This window comes from Octopus bimaculoides, chromosome 1 (assembly GCF_046866305.1).
Source record: "Octopus bimaculoides isolate indiv1 chromosome 1, ASM4686630v1, whole genome shotgun sequence".
NCBI classification, from domain to species: Eukaryota; Metazoa; Mollusca; class Cephalopoda; order Octopoda; family Octopodidae; genus Octopus; species Octopus bimaculoides.
In genome coordinates, this window is record NC_142928.1 from 201,248,542 (window position 1) to 201,263,712 (window position 15,171).

Below are 15,171 nucleotides of genomic sequence, written 5' to 3' on the forward strand. Positions count from 1 at the left end.
AAAAGCACCATACGAACGTGATTGTTGCCAGGCCTTCTTTACTGGCTCCTGTGCTGGTGGCACATAAAAAGCACCATACGAACGTGATCGTTGCCAGGCCTTCTTTACTGGCTCCTGTGCTGGTGGCACATAAAAAGCACCATACGAACGTGATCGTTGCCAGGCCTTCTTTACTGGCTCCTGTGCTGGTGGCACATAAAAAGCACCATACGAACGTGATTGTTGCCAGGCCTTCTTTACTGGCTCCTGTGCTGGTGGCACATAAAAAAAGAACCATACGAACATGATCGTTGCCAGGCCTTCTTTACTGGCTCCTGTGCTGGTGGCACATAAAAAGCACCATACGAACGTGATTGTTGCCAGGCCTTCTTTACTGGCTCCTGTGCTGGTGGCACATAAAAAGCACCATACGAACGTGATTGTTGCCAGGCCTTCTTTACTGGCTCCTGTGCTGGTGGCACATAAAAAAAGAACCATACGAACATGATCGTTGCCAGGCCTTCTTTACTGGCTCCTGTGCTGGTGGCACATAAAAAGCACCATACGAACGTGATTGTTGCCAGGCCTTCTTTACTGGCTCCTGTGCTGGTGGCACATAAAAAGCACCATACGAACGTGATTGTTGCCAGGCCTTCTTTACTGGCTCCTGTGCTGGTGGCACATAAAAAAAGAACCATACGAACATGATCGTTGCCAGGCCTTCTTTACTGGCTCCTGTGCTGGTGGCACATAAAAAGCACCATACGAACGTGATTGTTGCCAGGCCTTCTTTACTGGCTCCTGTGCTGGTGGCACATAAAAAGCACCATACGAACATGATCGTTGCCAGGCCTTCTTTACTGGCTCCTGTGCTGGTGGCACATAAAAAGCACCATACGAACGTGATTGTTGCCAGGCCTTCTTTACTGGCTCCTGTGCTGGTGGCACATAAAAAGCACCATACGAACGTGATTGTTGCCAGGCCTTCTTTACTGGCTCCTGTGCTGGTGGCACATAAAAAGCACCATACGAACGTGATTGTTGCCAGGCCTTCTTTACTGGCTCCTGTGCTGGTGGCACATAAAAAGCACCATACGAACGTGATTGTTGCCAGGCCTTCTTTACTGGCTCCTGTGCTGGTGGCACATAAAAAAAGAACCATACGAACATGATCGTTGCCAGGCCTTCTTTACTGGCTCCTGTGCTGGTGGCACATAAAAAGCACCATACGAACGTGATTGTTGCCAGGCCTTCTTTACTGGCTCCTGTGCTGGTGGCACATAAAAAGCACCATACGAACATGATCGTTGCCAGGCCTTCTTTACTGGCTCCTGTGCTGGTGGCACATAAAAAGCACCATACGAACGTGATTGTTGCCAGGCCTTCTTTACTGGCTCCTGTGCTGGTGGCACATAAAAAGCACCATACGAACGTGATTGTTGCCAGGCCTTCTTTACTGGCTCCTGTGCTGGTGGCACATAAAAAGCACCATACGAACGTGATTGTTGCCAGGCCTTCTTTACTGGCTCCTGTGCTGGTGGCACATAAAAAGCACCATACGAACGTGATTGTTGCCAGGCCTTCTTTACTGGCTCCTGTGCTGGTGGCACATAAAAAAAGAACCATACGAACATGATCGTTGCCAGGCCTTCTTTACTGGCTCCTGTGCTGGTGGCACATAAAAAGCACCATACGAACGTGATTGTTGCCAGGCCTTCTTTACTGGCTCCTGTGCTGGTGGCACATAAAAAGCACCATACGAACATGATCGTTGCCAGGCCTTCTTTACTGGCTCCTGTGCTGGTGGCACATAAAAAGCACCATACGAACGTGATTGTTGCCAGGCCTTCTTTACTGGCTCCTGTGCTGGTAGCACATAAAAAGCACCATACGAACGTGATTGTTGCCAGGCCTTCTTTACTGGCTCCTGTGCTGGTGGCACATAAAAAGCACCATACGAACGTGATTGTTGCCAGGCCTTCTTTACTGGCTCCTGTGCTGGTGGCACATAAAAAGCACCATACGAACGTGATTGTTGCCAGGCCTTCTTTACTGGCTCCTGTGCTGGTGGCACATAAAAAGCACCATACGAACGTGATTGTTGCCAGGCCTTCTTTACTGGCTCCTGTGCTGGTGGCACATAAAAAAGAACCATACGAACATGATCGTTGCCAGGCCTTCTTTACTGGCTCCTGTGCTGGTGGCACATAAAAAAGAACCATACGAACGTGATTGTTGCCAGGCCTTCTTTACTGGCTCCTGTGCTGGTGGCACATAAAAAAGAACCATACGAACGTGATTGTTGCCAGGCCTTCTTTACTGGCTCCTGTGCTGGTGGCACATAAAAAAGAACCATACGAACGTGATTGTTGCCAGGCCTTCTTTACTGGCTCCTGTGCTGGTGGCACATAAAAAAGAACCATACGAACATGATCGTTGCCAGGCCTTCTTTACTGGCTCCTGTGCTGGTGGCACATAAAAAAGAACCATACGAACATGATCGTTGCCAGGCCTTCTTTACTGGCTCCTGTGCTGGTGGCACATAAAAAAGAACCATACGAACGTGATTGTTGCCAGGCCTTCTTTACTGGCTCCTGTGCTGGTGGCACATAAAAAAGAACCATACGAACATGATCGTTGCCAGGCCTTCTTTACTGGGTCCTGGGCTGGTGGCACATAAAAAGCACTCACTACACTCTTGGAGTGGTTGGCGTTAGGAAGGGCATCCAGCTGTAGAAACTCTGCCAGATCAGATTGGAGCCTGGTGTAGCCATCTGGTTCACCAGACCTCAGTCACACCATCCCATGCTAGCATATGGAAAACAGACATTAATTGATGATGATGATGATATATATATATATATATATATATATATATATATATATATATCATCATCATCATCGTTTAACGTCCGCTTTCCATGCTAGCATGGGTTGGACGATTTGACTGAGGACTGGTGAAACCGGATGGCAACACCAGGCTCCAGTCTGATTTGGCAGAGTTTCTACAGCTGGATGCCCTTCCTAACGCCAACCACTCAGAGAGTGTAGTGGGTGCTTTTACGTGTCACCCGCACGAAAACGGCCACGCTCGAAATGGTGTCTTTTATGTGCCACCCGCACAAGCCAGTCCAGGGGCACTGGCAACGATCTCGCTCGACAATCCTACAGGAGCCAGTCAGGCGGTACTGGCAACGGCCACGCTCAAAATGGTGCATCTCATGTGCCACCCGCACAAGAACCAGTCCAGGGGCACTGGCAACAATCTTACTTGGCTTGCCGGGTCTTCTCACGCACAGCCCATTTCCAAAGGTCTCGGTTCGTAGTCATTGCCTCGGTGAGGCCCAATGTTCGAAGGTCTTGCCTCACCACCTCAGCCCAGGTCTTCCTGGGCCTACCTCTTCCACGGGTTCCCTCAACTGTTAGGGTGTGGCACTTTTTCACGCAGCTATCCTCCTCCATTCTCACCACATGTCCATACCAGCGCAATCGTCTCTCTTGCACGCCACAACTGATGCTTCTAATGTTCAGCTTTTCTCTCAAGATACTTACACTCTGACGGGTATTCACATTTACATTACACATCCAACGGAGCATACTGGCTTCATTCCTTGCGAGCTTACGTATGTCCTCAGCAGTTACAGCCCATGTTTCACTGCCATGTAGCATGGTTGTTCGTACGCATGCGTCATACAGTCTGCCTTTTACTCTGAGTGAGAGTTCCTTTGTCGCCAGCAGGGGTAAGAGCTCTCTAAACTTTGCCCAGGCTATTCTTATTCTAGCAGCTACACTTTCAGCGCACCCACCCCCACTACTAACTTGGTCGCCCAGATAGCGGAAGCTATCGACTACCTCTAGTTTTTCACCCTGGAATGAGATAGAAGTTGTTTCCTGTTTGTTTGCAGTCTTTATTGCACCTGAACATCTGCCACAAACAAAAACTAACTTGCTAGTTAACCTGCCTTTGATGTTGCTGCACCTCTTATGTGTCCATAGCTTGCACCGGGTACATCTTATAGAGTTACTACCTACTCCTTTTCTACATACTGAGCAGGGCCATCTACCTGAAGGGGTTTGTGTTTTATCTACCTTCCTACTTATTAGGATTTTGGTTTTAGCTAGGTTGACTCTAAGGCCCTTCAATTCTAGACCTTGCTTCCACACCTTAAACTTCTCCTCTAGTTCTGATAGTGACTCCGCAATTAGGGCAAGGTTATCAGCATAGAGGAGCTCCCAGGGGCAACCTGTCTTGAACTCCTCTGTGATTGTCTGGAGGACTATGGTAAATAAGAGGGGGCTGAGGACGGAACCTTGGTGGACCCCTACCTCTACCCGGAATTCATTGCTGTACTCATTTCCAACCCTCACCTTACTGGCAGCATCTCTGTACATGGCTCGCACAGCTCTCACTAACCATTCTTCTATCCCAAGTTTCCTCATTGACCACCAGATAAGGGATCGGGGGACCCTATCAAAGGCTTTCTCCATGTCAACGAAAGCCAGGTACAGAGGTTTATCCTTAGCTAGGTATTTCTCCTGCAACTGTCTCACTAGAAATAAGGCATCAGTAGTGCTTTTACCTGGCACGAACCCAAACTGCATCTCATCTAAATTGATTCGCTCCCTAATTAGTTGGGCTATGACCCTCTCTGTAACTTTCATAACCTGATCTAACAGCTTATATATATATATTTGTGTCTGTGTTTGTTCCCCCACCATCACTTGACAATCGATTTTGGTGTGTTTATGTCCCCATAACCTAGTGGTTCGGCAAAAAGAGACCAAGCTAAGGGAAATATCACTTTATTTGAAAACAGGTGAGGGTTGGTGGCACGGGCATTGGACTGTAGAAGACCTGTCTCAGTGAATTTCATTTGATCCATGCAAACATGAACTGACAAAGAACAGAGGACTGGCAATGTGATGTGCTCAAGAAAACCTGTTCCCTAAAAGCATTATGTTTATATTTGTACACATTCGCCTCTACCCCTACTCCCATCTTGTCCTTGTCAAGTCATTCCTCCCTTTCAGCTTCCTAAAACCCATCTGTTTGTCACTCTTCTGACTATGGCACTATTCACCTACTGTACTCCTATGTGAGCAGAATCTGCACATATTCCATCCCACCTTTTGTGCTGCCAGTTATCCCTCCTCTTGGAACCACTTCATTTGACATCCATCCATCATTCTCAATAGCATCACTTCTCTCATTGTTTTCCACTGATGACCCCTTTTCTGTGCCACCAATTATTTCTCCCTCTCTCCTGGGCTACAATGTCTTATCTCATCCTTAACACCTTCTTTTATCTGCTAATCATCCTCAACATCTTCTTGTGCCATGAAGATATTTCTAACATCTCATCACTGCCATCCTTATCTCTTTTCCTAGCTACTCTCATCCAACCTTATATAATGTGGGGTAGCTGTGTACCTGCTCTACAGCAAGATACCTGTTCCTGTCCCTCTATCAAACTTTGGCCTGTTAACATCTGGCACAAAGCCCCCACTCACTTGAGAGAGCCTTTCCTTTGTCTTGTAAGTTACTTGGTGACTCTACTAGTTTCAGTACCAAGAAAAACATCCAGTCTTTGCTGCAAAGTGATTGGCACTAGGAAGGGCATCAAGCCATAGAAACCGTGTCAAAGCAGACAAAGGAATTATCTTGTCTTACTTCCTTAGACTATTTGTCTAACTATTCTGTACCCTACTTCACCAGATATTCTGAGCATCTGATCATCCATCCCTGTGTAGCAGTAGCCTCACCTTTCTTTCACACCCTTCATTGCTCTATCTACAATACTGCTGTCATCTTGGATGGCTATTCCTGCTGTTGGCTTCACATCTGATAGATCCTTTTGTTATTTTCCTCATTCAACAACCTCTCGATAACACATCTATGCCTTTTTATTCTTTCTTTTCTGTAACATTAAGCCAAAATGTTCCACTGTCGTTCCGAATACACATCCCAATGACATCTCAGCTTTCTCTGGCAACACTCTACTCCTCTCATTCTCACAATCCTCATATCCCAGAGTATCTGTTAATCCCTTACTTTCTGATTCTTCTCCAACTAAGTATACCTGGTGGCCATCTTCTCTTCTAATGACTTCATAATACATTCTTACTCATTTATACACTCATTCGGCCTGTCTCTGTCTGTCTGCCTGTCTCTGTCTGTCTGCCTGTCTCTGTCTGTCTGCCTGTCTCTGTCTGTCTGCCTGTCTCTGTCTGTCTGCCTGTCTCTGTCTGTCTGCCTGTCTCTGTCTGTCTGCCTGTCTCTGTCTGTCTGCCTGTCTCTGTCTGTCTGCCTGTCTCTGTCTGTCTGCCTGTCTCTGTCTGTCTGCCTGTCTCTGTCTGTCTGCCTGTCTCTATCTCTCTCTACACACACAATATATGTATATGTATATGTATATATACCAAGAAGACTGATACCCCACAGCAGAAGCGTTAAGGCCCCCCCACATCCCCTGGTGAAGGGTCCTGTGCTGGTCCCACATAAAAAATACTTGAGCTGGTGCCACGTAGAAGTGCTCATGCAGTGCCATGTGAAAAGCACCCAGTGCCACTCTATAAAGTCGTTGGCATTAGGAAGAGCATCCAGCTGTAGAAACCAAATTACAAACCAGACTGGAAGCTGGTGCGGCTTTCCAATATATACAAACATACATACATTATACATGCAATATATGTATGTATATATATATATATATATATATATATTTCATTGTTTTATATCTGCTTCTCTGGGTTGGTCAACTTTTTCGCACTCATTTGTTTTCTCACTAATGATTGAGAGAAAACCACTGATTTCTATTGTGTATGAGATGGTTTTTATGGCTAGTCAGATGCCCTTTCACTTGACAGCAAGGACTGGGTGCATCTTATTGTGTCGCCAGCTCTAGAGAGACTTTCTCCCAGGACAAACGTTTCCCTTCTGCCCTGTTCACACTGCCACACAGATTGTTGTCAATGCAGCTTGTTGCATAGTCAGTGTTTTCTTTGTGTGATTAAGGTAAATTCCTATGAAACTTAAAATCAAACCCTCAACTTCCCAGATTTCATAATAACTTTAATCCTTCAGGTTAAAGCTAAACCATGTCTGATCTATTAAGTGTGTTGGTTTACAGCTCAGCACTTGATTGACCTGTACTCCAAAGAGGATTAATTAGTCATCACTCTAAATGTATTGCATTGCTTTTACTTTTCCAAAACACAAATCATAGGGATATCATCATCATCATCATCATCGTTTGACATCCGCTTTCCATGCTAGCATGGGTTGGACGATTTGACTGAGGACTGGTGAAACCGGATGGCAACACCAGGCTCCAGTCTAATTTGGCAGAGTTTCTACAGCTGGATGCCCTTCCTAACGCCAACCACTCAGAGAGTGTAGTGGGTGCTTTTACGTGTCATATATATATATTGGGTTGGTGCATAATTTTATTTAACAAAAACATCTTTAAGTGACAGTCTGACCGTCTGCCAGGCAAATGGGAAGCAGTAATTGAAGTAGATGGTGAATATGCTCCGGAATAATCATTTAAAGATGTTTTTGTTAAATGTTGTTATTGTTTTTGCTGAATAAAATTTGTTGAAAAAAAGTCGCAATAATTATGCACCAACCCAATATATATATATATATATATATACATGTATATCTATATGCATGTACTGTTGTGTCTGGAGAGAGTCATTTTCTTTTTGTGCCTTATAATTTAACACTCACCAGTAAAATTTTCACTTATTTCTTTTTTAGTTGTCTAAAATTTTCGTTGTGTCTTGCAACCTTTTCAATAGTTTTGACTGTATATATATTTATTACACATATATATTTATTACACATATATATTTATTACACATATATATTTATTACACATATATATTTATTACACATATATATTTATTACACATATATATTTATTACACATATATATTTATTACACATATATATTTATCGCACATTCTAGAATATGTTTAAGGCTTCCAGAAACTGCATGCTTTCAAAATTGCCAAACCTAAAAGCTAAAATAGTCACACTCAAAGTATGTATTCTGTTTTGTCTGGGATAAAATCAGTTATGGATGTGCTGTGTTTAAAGAGAGTATATGAGAAAGAGTTGAAAAATTGTCCTGGCAGGAGTTAAGAAGAATACCTGAGGCATTTCAATGATATATACTTGCAGCCAGTCATATCTAGAGATACAGTTTAAGAAACAGGAAATATGCATAGTGAATAACCAATGGGCTGAGTAAATAATAATCCATTATGACGAGAGGAGTTTTTCATTTCTGTTTTCTTTATGTTCAGTTAGAAAATTTCTGTATATGGAGGGAGCACTATCAAAATAAAGATTGTACTTAGCCTGTGTAATCATGTTTGTAATGCATGATTAAACACGCTATTTGTTCTGGCATGTACACCCCACTACTCCCCTCATCATCTTCTGCTGCTGCTGCTTAATTCCCCACCCCTCCTTTTTTTCTTTTCTTTTGTTTTCTTGGTGAGGTGGTTTCGGAATTTTTATTTCCTCCATAATTTAATCTTTTATACTTTTAATTTTTTTTCCTCTTTCTTCTCTTCCTGTAAAAAAACATAAATGAAAACTGGTGCCCCCGTTTTGAAATAGATCCAAATATATTGTTATAAAATGTAATTCAAAGGTTTTCAAAAAATAAAAAAGAAAAAAGAAAAGTACGATTTATGTCAGTAATTTGTTCCAAGACCTGCAACTTAATTTGAAAAATAATCCAGTTAAGCAACTCGAACACAACGCCAACTCTGTTTGTGGCATCTACAATGTCTCCTAAAAATAATTAAAACCATCTCACAATGATTAAGATTTTCTCAGCAGCAACAAAACCGTCATAAACCATATTTGGCTGACATATCTGTCACACACACACACACACGCAGCTCATCTCTTCCTCACACCTACCATTACTTCTACTTCTCTCCATATCTCAGTGAGTTCTCACATACCTATTCATGCAGGTTGCATGGATCACACCCAACACAGCCTACCTCTGCACATCTCTCTACAATGCTCTGTGTCACTACGATGCAACCCATCGTGTTTTTTTTTACACCTGCTTCATACAGCTGCCTCTTTGCAATGGGGGCGAAAAATAAATTTATTTTATCAACAGACATAACAACTCTGAGAATTTCCTCCAAATGTTATTTTTGTACTTCAGCGACTCCACTTTCACTACAAACATTCATTACTGGATACATTCACTATAACTGTCACTACATACATTTACTATATACTTTCACCCCTTTCTACACACATCTACTACATATATATACTTTCAATAACCATTACTCAATGCATTTACTATTTATACTCTATACATGGGGTGTATACAAACTTTATACATTTGTTACATATGCTCTATTCATTTTCTATATATACCGTGTACATTTATTATATATGTTCTATACATGTACTATATATATATATATATATCATCATCATCATTGTTTAATGTCCGCTTTCCATGCTAGCATGGGTTGGACGATTTGACTGAGGACTGGTGCAACCGGATGGCTACACCAGGCTCCAATCTAATTTGGCAGAGTTTCTACAGCTGGATGCCCTTCCTAACGCCAACCACTCAGAGAGTGTAGTGGGTGCTTTTACGTGTCACCCGCACGAAAACGGCCACACTCGAAATGGTGTCTTTTATGTGCCACCCGCACAAGAGCCAGTCCAGGGGCACTGGCAACGATCTCACTTGGCTTGCCGGGTCTTCTCAAACACAGCACATTTCCAAAGGTCTCGGTCAGTAGTCATCGCCTCGGTGAGGCCCAATGTTTGAAGGTCTTGCCTCACCACCTCAGCCCAGGTCTTCCTGGGCCTACCTCTTCCACGGGTTATATATATATATATATATATATATATATATATATATATATATATATTTAATTATATGTATTTATTTTATCCTAATAAATAATAATTCGGATAGAAACATATGTCAGAATAAAGTATGCAGTTATAACATGCGTTTACTCCATTCCTTAAATATATATATATATATCATCATTTATCCAGTATGGAAAGTGGATGTTAAACGATGACGACGACAATGATGATATATATATATATATATATATATACACACACATACATACACACACTCTCTAGATTTACTATCATCATCATCATCATCATTTAGTGCTTGTTTTCCATGCAGGCATGAGTTGGATGGTTTGAAAGGAGCTGGTAAGCCAGAGGCATGCACCGTGTTGTATTGTCTGCTTTGGCATGGTTTCTATGGCTAGATGTTCTTCCTAGCGCCAACCACTTCACAGAATCTGCTGAGTGTTTTATGTGGCAACTTCAGGGTTTTGCCAAGTTACTTATGAGGCAAAGTCCTCTCAGCTGGTGGCCGGGGGGGGGGGGGGGAGAACCAGGGGAAGTGGCTTTGTGCTGGTTGATGGGTTTGAGTAGAAGAGAGAACTAGAGAAAGATGTCCTACTTTTGAGGAGAGACTTGGCTTTTGCAGTAGGAAGAGGAAGGAGAGATGGAGAGAAGGACAGAGAGAGTGAGTGAGAGGGAGAAATAGGCGGTGTTGGAGATGCTTCAGGGCCCTACCTTCAGGTGGTAGTGGGAGGAGTATAAGTGGTACAGAGGGGGCTGTTCCACAAGTGTGTTAAGGGGAGATGTTTAGAAATGGGGAAGAGATCATCATCATCGTCATCATCATTGTCATCGTCATCATCATTGTCATCGTCATCATCATTGTCATCATCATCATCATCATCATCGTCATCATCATCATCGTCATCGTCATCACTGTAGCAACTAATGGTGAGAGAAATTGGAGTGCCTGGTGTGGTGGTGGTGGGTATGGTAAATATACAAGGGCAAGGAGAGTGTGTGGATAGGCATGAGGGATAGGGGAGGGGCCTGCAGTGGGTGATGATCATGGGGTGGTGGGTGTTTGGGAGATGGGTTATAGGAGGAGTTTTGACAGAGGATAGATTGTGTGTAAGAGGTGCGGGGTGGGGTGGGGGGGAGGGAGCATTGACCTGCCATGGTTTTAATTAGCTTAACGTACCTTCTCAAGCACAGCAGTTCACAGTAGTCCAGGTTCCTTGTCATCTTCTCCGTGAGGCTCAACATTCAAAGATTGTATCCCTGAGTCTACGCCCCTCGACAGATTCCCTCCACAGTTAGAGATTGGCACTTTATGCAGCTGTCCTTGTCCAGGCAAGGTGTAGGAGCAGTGAAGAAGTGGTGGTGGGGGTTATCTAAAGATACAAAAACGGCTAAAGTGGGGCGTGGTGATAGATATGAGGGTGGGGGGGAGTGTATTGAGGATGATAGCAGATAAGAGATCGAGTGGGAAGGGATGATATTGAGGAATGGAATTGATGTAAGGGAGGTAGGAAAGTGGATAACCAGAAGGGAGGGGTGTAGTATGTGCCAGTTTGGCTCTCAGGTGATGACAGTAGCTGAGTAGTACCATAAGTAGGGGATGAGAATAGGGGGGGAATGCTTGATGGGGTTGTGAGAGAGAAGGAGGGGGAACAGGATCTCCACCACACACACACACACACACACATACAAGCATACCAAGTGGTTTTAGGGTAACATTTTTGCTATGATGGATGAGTCTTCTTGAGCACAGTAAATCAATCCGTCATCTCGTCCGAAAGGTTCAGCCTCTTGAGATCAGCCTTCGTTACTTCATCCCATGTCTTCCTTGAGTCTCCCTCTTCTACAAGTTCCATCTACTTTAAGCAATTAGTACTTCTTTATGTGACTCTTCTCCTCCATATACATCACATGACCAAACCTGCACAGTCGTCTCTCTTGCACACTACATCTGATTCCTCTTATACTTAGCTTTTTTCTCAATACAATTGCACTTAGTCATACACGCACACTGACTTTGCACATCTCACAGAGCATACTATCTCCATTCCTCTCTAGGCTTCCCATGTCTTCTGCATTCAGGGCCCACATCTCACTACCATGTGGCATTGTTGTTTGTGTACATGCATCATACAATCTGCCTTTCACTCAGAGAGAAACTTTTGGTTGCCAACAGAGGCAATGGCTCTCTGAACTTCTTCACCTTATAGTAACAGCATTTTCAGAGTATCTGCTTCCACTGCTAATGAGGTTACCTACTAACTGCTACCTCTATGGAGCCCCCAGGGCATTTGACAAATTGTATTTCCCCTGTGTCCCCACTTTTTATGGCATCTGTGCATCTTCCATGTAACAGACACCACTTTTTCCATGAATGTTCTTGTGATTTCACTGTACCCCTTATGTCCCCTTAGCTTGCGCTGAGTGTGGAATAACTGTTTACACCTTGCTTACATACCAAGAAGGGCCATTTCCCTGAAGCAGGTAGAGTTCTGTATACTAGGACTTTGCTCTTTGCTAAGTTAAAACATTAAGGCCCTTCAATTCCAGATTTTGCTTCCACACCTATGTGAATCCAACAAATTGAAAAAGTGCAGATCTCAGTCCTCTGGATGCAGGTTATTAGAAGTCTGTGGTTAAATTGCACCCAGTACCTTTAAATGATACTAAAGGGGTTTTCTGAGATGGAAACCAAGTTGTGTTAGTTGATAACTGCCATAAACAACTGGTTTTGGCAGGGAAGTTCAAGGAGTGGTGCTATCAGTATGGCTTTTGTGAGTTATTTAGAGAGTGATGCTGCAGAATTCCTGCTGCTTTTAGATTTACTGGTCAAAGAATTGAAAGTGACAAACGCTTGATGCCACATGATATTAGGAAATTCTGCGTATCCCATTGTTTGTTCAACAATCCGACCAATAGTGTTGACAGAAAAAGATGTTCAGGTTGTAGTTTGGAGGGGAAAATAACAAGTGATAGGTGCTGAGTAGAGGCAGCAACTGGTTTAGGATGGGCATAGAATAGAGGAACATCCTGGTAGAAGAAGAAGAAGGGCAGATTCCACATCATCTTAAGTAATTCACCAGAATTAGAGAGTACAACGAAAGCATTGGAGTTAGGAAGCCAATCCATATGGTCAGGATTGGAGTCAGGTGAGCAAGGGAAATTGCCATAAAATATGCTGGGGACAAAGGTTCCAACTAGATTAATTGACACTGATTCTGGCTCTGGCTAATCTTCAATGGTGAAGCTGAAGTGAGATCATTAACTGTCTTGCCATCATCACTTCATCTTGTTAATTCTCTCTCTCTCTCTCTCTCACACACACATTACTCGTTTTACTACCTCTCTCTCTCTCTCTCTCTCTCTCTCTTCTACCTGTCAAGGTGCACAACACCAAACTAACAATAACAACATAGGGTAGGCAGGAGTCGTTAGTGCAGCCTCTCTAGTGGTGGTGCCACAATAACGCATACCTCTTACAGTGGTTGGCAGTAGGAAGGGCATAAAGCTGTAGAAAAGACATCAGCGATGGCAGATATGAGCAAGATGCCACCAGTGACCTGGTGTCTGGGAGGGCAGTATCTCTGACCAATAACAATGTGTCTAACCCATGCCAGCATGGCAAAGTGGGCGTAAAATAGGTGCAGCTGTGGCTGTGTGGTAAAAAGTTTGCTTCCCAATCATGTGGTTCTGGGTTCAGTCCCACTGTGTGTGGAACCAGGTCAACCAGAGCCTTCTGAGTGGATTTGGTAAACAGAAACTGAAAGAAGCTCATTGCCTGCTTGACAACCAGTGTCGGTGTGTTTACATCCCTGTAGCTTAGCTGCTCAGCGAAAGGGACTCATAAAATAAGTACTTAAAGACACAAGGATTGGGGGTTGATTCATTTAACAAAAATTGTTCCAGGCAGTGCCCCAGCATGGCCACAGTCCAAGGACTAAAACAAGTAAAAGAAAGTAAAAGATATTATTTAGGTTTTGGTTGAACAAACCAAAGAAATGCAACTTAATACACGAGTAAATGAGTTTATTTATTAATTAGTTTCTGGAAGTGACTTGACGCCTGCAGTAGCGTAGCTAGAGTGAGTGTGTGTGCCACCTGGGGCGGTCCTTCTGTTTGCTGCCCCCCGGACCCCACAGAAAACACACATTGCCTACAACAGACCTAAAAGTGCCACCTGGGGCAGACTACCCCCCCCCGTTTCACTAGTGGATGGCTGATGGTTTGCTGCATTACACTTTTGAAACTTTGATAAACTCTAGGCCCTTAACATTCACTCACACACACACACACACACACACACTCGTTATTCTCAGCTCTAATCCTGATTGTTAATCTAAATATACTTATAAGCAACTGTCTTAAGTGCTTTATATTTAACTGATTTGCTAATCTCCTTCTCTTAATCCCCACTTCTAATCAGTCATATGTTTCTACATGTGTTGATGCTGGCTTTACTTTGTGTGTCTGTGTGTCCAAATAATGTTGAATCACGTGTGGTGGTCACAAGTCCTTTTCTCTTCTGTTTCCATATTTTCTTGCACAGTTGAAAGACACAGGTTGCTGTTTGGCAGATCATCTGAAATGTTTGTACTGCCATCTATTTCATAAACTAGACTTATATATCTATAGACACACACATATATATACATATACATATATATATATATATCATTGGAATTCATATCTCCATGAGGCAAGAACACTTTTGCAGCAGAAGATACTAAATTCTAAACTGTTCCATCTGGGAGTGACTCCTCTTCCTCAACATGCATTGATCATAGCTAAGTAAGACTTTCATTAATAACTAAGCACTTTCATTAATACATTGATGTATAACGTATATACAGCATCATACATACATTTTGTTTTCCACTTGATACAGTCATTAGACTATGGCCATGCTGGGGCACACTGCCTTGAAAAATCTTAGTCGAATGAATTGCCCCCCTCAGGGCTTATTTTCTTTTTAACCTGGAACTTATTCTGTTGGTCTCTTTTGCTGAGCTGCTAAGTTGTGGAGATGTAAACGCATCAGCACTGGTTCTCATGCGGGGACACGCATGCAAGCAAGCTTGCACGCACACACACACACACACAAACATGTGCATACACACACATATACACACACACATGTGCACACACACATGCAAGCACACACACATGCAAGCACACACATACGCACACACACACACATGCACACACACATACAAGCACACACACACACAAACATGCACATGCATGCACACACATTACATGCTTTCAGTTTCCATCTACCAAATCCACTCACAAAGCTGTTTGGC

The 15,171-nt window shown here is 43.2% G+C and overlaps 1 protein-coding gene across 3 annotated transcripts in view; it reads left to right on the top strand.

Moving 5' to 3' along the window:
* LOC106882412 (protein zer-1 homolog) overlaps positions 1–15,171 on the top strand; it is a 106,116-nt gene that overhangs the window by 27,597 nt on the left and 63,348 nt on the right. The window contains exon 1 of one of the 3 annotated variants that reach the window (XM_052973916.2): positions 14,350–14,656. The exons of the other annotated variants lie outside the window; for them this stretch is intronic. The gene's annotated coding sequence lies outside the window, so the exon portion shown is untranslated. Of the gene's footprint in view, positions 1–14,349; positions 14,657–15,171 lie in introns of those variants that run through there. 3 annotated transcript variants of the gene reach the window in all.